We start from the raw sequence: 4956 nt of genomic DNA on the forward strand, positions 1-4956 counted from the left end.
GTGTGTGTGTGTGTGTGTGTGTCTGTGTATGTATGCATGTGTGTGCGTGTGTTTGCTTTTATGTGAAGTTATATATAAAAATAATTTAACATTAAATGTTTGTAAGTTTTTCTTGAGTACATTTGTTTTGATTTTGATATCGAAAAAGTTTGACTGTAACTTGGAAGTTTCGGCTTACTATGCATCATCAGAAAGCTAGTAAACTGAAACTTCGAAGTCGCTACCAACCCTTTCCTTGTGAAATTAACATGCATGTGCATACACACAAACACAATCACACATGTCTTAAGTTATGGGAATCGTTATTCTCCTGTCAAGTTTCATATTTGTAAGAAAGAAATGAGTTATGCTAATCGGGAAATGGACGGCAAGAAGTTTTTACGCGCTATCTTATAATAACACCTTTCAGAGATACTTGTACGTAAAATGTAATGTCGCTATTTACTACTATTTGTAACCTGTTAGATCTCTTCGATTAGATACCTAAGCTTATCAATTTTGAGAATCCTGTACCCATACATATTTTCAAAATGATGCATAGTTTTAAATGTCCCTTAATCTGAAGAATCTGTATCTTGTCATGAAGCCAAGCAGAATTTTTCGAAGTGCCTGCATTTATTGAAAATCTCGGATCTGATATTTAAATAATCATTATATTTATTTAAGTTTATAATTTGCAATTCATCTCAGAATTTTATAAAATCTGAATTTCTATCCCGATTATGTATAGCTTATATTGTTCAAGAATTTTCTGGAAGTTATCGAATTTTCTTTATTATTCTTTAAATTTCCCAATATACATGGACAGGTAGGTATTCCCTGTTTTCCAATGGCGAAAATTATCTATGCCTCGCACTTCAATTTGTCGTGCCATATCGAGACAAATATATATGAAATTGATATCATCTATACTAAACAAAACATAGATACCGAGAGCAAAGCATATATCAGAATAGTGACAGGTACGTATAGAATCACTATTTTAGTCGCACTTATTCCTTCAGAGATGTAGAAAAGACGAGCATTATGAAACTAACCAACTATATTTGGAAATTGAAAGAATACGAAGGAAAATTCTATATCCGTTGTGGAATATTTATTAAGCAATGTATGAGCTTGACATAAACATACAAGTCGTGTAATTCCGAAAAGAATTCTGTTTTGATAAAACTGATGTAACAAGATGAGTTCTATTCAATAAAATTTAGTAAGTTTCTTGTAGCTTGCATAAAAGAAAAATATAATTATTAGATAAGGTGAATTCACTATATTATGAATCATCACGCTCAGTCTCACACACGCATGCACACAATTAAGTAGCTTTATTTGTTAAGATTCGGAGTTCAGGTTAGTATAAGATGTACATTCCTCTTCTGTATTTGCAGATCTTAGAAATACACATATTTACATTCGTATAGAGAGATATATACATACTTATATATATCTAACAGACATTTTTACAGATCTGTAAAAGTGTCTATTTGATGGGTGTTGTTGTTTATATATTTCCTATTAGATTGATGTATAGCTGATCATAATTCTTCCTGTCGGACGTATTTTGAATGCATCCATCGAAACATATGCAGAAGACAGGAAGTTTTAATAACATCCTGAGCATTTGTCTCTTTTCCAATTTTTCCTATTTTCTCCTAAATAAGACTTACTTATCTCAGAATCAAATCACATGCAAATGTGATCATTGTCTCCTAGGACACTTTAGCAACATGTAACTACCTTGTAATTGTTCCCCTGGATCTTTCGTATATATATACATGCACAATATGGGAGTTTTAGGTATGCTGGGTAAGTGGTGGATTGGATTACCAGGGCTCCAAGGTTATAACCGAGAGGGGAGTTATGGAACCATTGTAGATTTCCGATATAGCGGATATATAATTGTTAAAGAGGACAACAAACGTTATGGCAAGACAGACATCTCAAATCTTATACGTTATTATTATTGGAAAGTTTCAAAGTCTTACATCTGTTTCGGAGGTATTCCAAAGTATGGGGTATTCCATCATCGGAGACAAATAGGGAAAATGAGAAGGGTATAGGTTAATGAAATGACGACATAATGAACAGGAGAAAAGGAATAAAAAGATAAAGAAAAAGAAGAATGGGAAGAAAAAAGAAGCAAAAATGCTCACTTACAGAACATCGATACATTCGCGTCTGTTTCTGGATATTTACCCTATTAAGACTAATCTGCATGGATTTACGCAGGATTGAATCTAAGGACTTATGGACTAAAATCTACAAGATCGGAAAGTTTAACTGTGAACTTTTATGCTCCTTTTTCTTCTCTTTCTTCTTTTTCTTCATCTCCTTATTCCATCAAACATTTAATCATATATAAAAAATCACCATGGTTCCCAAACACATAAAAAATAATACATATACATAAAATCACAGAAGGTAAAAATATATAATCGAATGTAATACAAATAGAACGGTCTATCAAAGAGTTAAATATAAACGACTAAAAATTCAAAAACTACCAAAAAACCAAACAGTCAAATATAAAATTGGTAAAGGTAAAAATAAAATAAAATAAAATAAATGTCCACCGACGAAAAAAGCTTTATCAGACGATTGAAATATTTAAAAAAAAGATTTTTTTGAAGATTTTTTTTTTTTATATTTGAAAAAAGTCTTTTGCTTCCCTCATACAAGTACGTCCAAAAGTTCATAATAAGCAGACTTCACAGGTCAAATTCAATATTCACATATATCTATGGCCATTTCGGGAGCTCACCACCGCAGTTTATTTACACTAAAGTGCATCACGGCAATGACCCCCCTCATCAGGATAAACAGGAAACAAGAGACACCCACAGATCAAAATTTTTTATGAAAAGCTTATACAATTTAAAAGAAAAACCCGTCAGCGGATCAGTCCAAATTAAAAAAAAAAGTCTATTGTTAAACACTCTGGTGGCTGTAGTTATCAGAAATTCAATCTCGCCAGTTTCAAATCGCCGTAGATTTTTTTTTTTTTTTTTTTTTTTTTTGTTTAGAAAATTTGGACTGGTCCGCTGATAGGTTTTTCTTTTAAATATATAAACTTTTCATAAAAGTATAAGCTTTTCGTAAAAAAAGTCTGCTCTCTGCGTGTCTCTTGTTTCCTGTTTATTCTGATGAGGGGATCATTGCTGTGAGATACTTTAATGTAAATAAACTGTGGTGGTGAGCTCCCGAAATGGCCATAGATTGAATGTTGAATTTGACCTGTGAAGTCTGCTTATTATGAACTTTTGGACGTACTTGTGTGAGGGGAGCAAATGATGTTTTTCCAGATGTATGTGAATTTGACCTGTGGATGTCTGTTTACTTATGAACTTTGAACGCACTTGTATGAGGGAAGCAAAAAAACTTTTTTTAAATATTTTTTTAGATCTTAAAAAGAATTTTTTTAATCTTTTAAAAATATTTTAATCGTCTGATAAAACCTTTTTAGTCGGTAGACATTTATTTTATTTTATTTTATTTTTACCTTTACTATTAAATTTTTGGGTAGTTTTTAAATTTTTAGTCGTTTATATTTAACTTTTTGATAGGCCATTCTATTTGTATTTTATTCGATTATATAGTTTTATCTTCTGTGATTTTATGTATATGTATTATTTTTTATGTGTTTGGGAACCATGGTGATTAAATGTTTGAGGGGTGGTGTTGTATATAAAGTCGTGGACCCGAATTTAATCCTTTTTCTATACACCAATGCTTCTTTATCTTCGTCTCATTTATAGTTGAGCACTTCTTTTGCAGTCCTATAAACCCTTTTGTTTCTATAAAAAGAGATAAATATTATTTCTTGTTGTATACACACACACACACACACACACACACACAAATATGTATGTATGTATGTATGTATGTATGTATGTGTGTATGTATGTATATACAGTCCTGTTTTCACATTTTATTTTGTATTTTTCCAATTCTACAATATTGCATTTTACATTATTAAAAGTACTCACATGTTTTGTAGCAACCTCCAAGTAAATTTTTACTCAACACCATTGACAACCTGCTACTTTGATTAACAGTTGACAACTGTAGCGAAAGAACAGAATATTTTTCATTAATTACTTTCCTATTTAATGAACATGATAACACAACTGATATTGTCTGCGCTTATTCATCAAAAATTTTCACTAATCAGTGACACCGCTAGAAAATTTGACTTCAAAGAGTAGTTCCACCTAAAACAGTTTTCAATGAAGTTAAGTACAAATTCGTATCAATAATACTGTTAATTTGACTACAGTTTTTTTTAATAACATCATCATCAGCAGCAGTATCATCATCATTATCATCATCATCACCATTATTATTATTATTATTATTATTATTATTATTATTATTATTGAGTGAGAGAGTAGTGCATGTCATCAAAGTGACACTGGGGTAAAATATACGAAGCTCATTATACCCATTATGACTACCCGTCTGATAAGGGTGCACCAGGCGCATGCATCTCAACGATATGTGCGCGACATAGTGATCTCATATCAAGAAAAACAGCGCATGACCTCGCAGGTGGGGCCCGGTTAGAATTTTCTTCAGGTCAAGTAGCCCATCCCGTTCAAACGGTCCCTGAATAAGGTTTGTTTAAGGATGTTGAGCAAAACACCCATGTTTCCAAAGGTGAATTATTCAAACCCTAAAGAATTCCTCTCAACACATGGCTATGATGCTCCCCCACTACTTCTGCTCGTGATCAGAGATGCACATATCGTCAGCCCCTAAGGGACATGCTCAATTAGTTAAGGTCAATCAACTGACAAGCAAATCTGTGGTATTAAGTAGAATATTCACTGTAGCCCATCTTTTATACCAAGACAAAACAATGTACATGATAATATTTCCAATCAATTGAGATCAGAAGCTATAAGAGCCACTGCCTGGTACTGCATCCGGGCATTTATTATTATTATTATTATTATTATT

General features: G+C 32.1%; 1 pseudogene; it reads left to right on the plus strand.

The window, feature by feature from the left end:
* Positions 1 to 4956, plus strand: part of LOC106876743 (40S ribosomal protein SA-like) — a 15493-nt pseudogene that overhangs the window by 9868 nt on the left and 669 nt on the right.

Source organism: Octopus bimaculoides, chromosome 5 (genome assembly GCF_001194135.2).
Source record: "Octopus bimaculoides isolate UCB-OBI-ISO-001 chromosome 5, ASM119413v2, whole genome shotgun sequence".
In the NCBI taxonomy this organism is placed as follows: domain Eukaryota; kingdom Metazoa; phylum Mollusca; class Cephalopoda; order Octopoda; family Octopodidae; genus Octopus; species Octopus bimaculoides.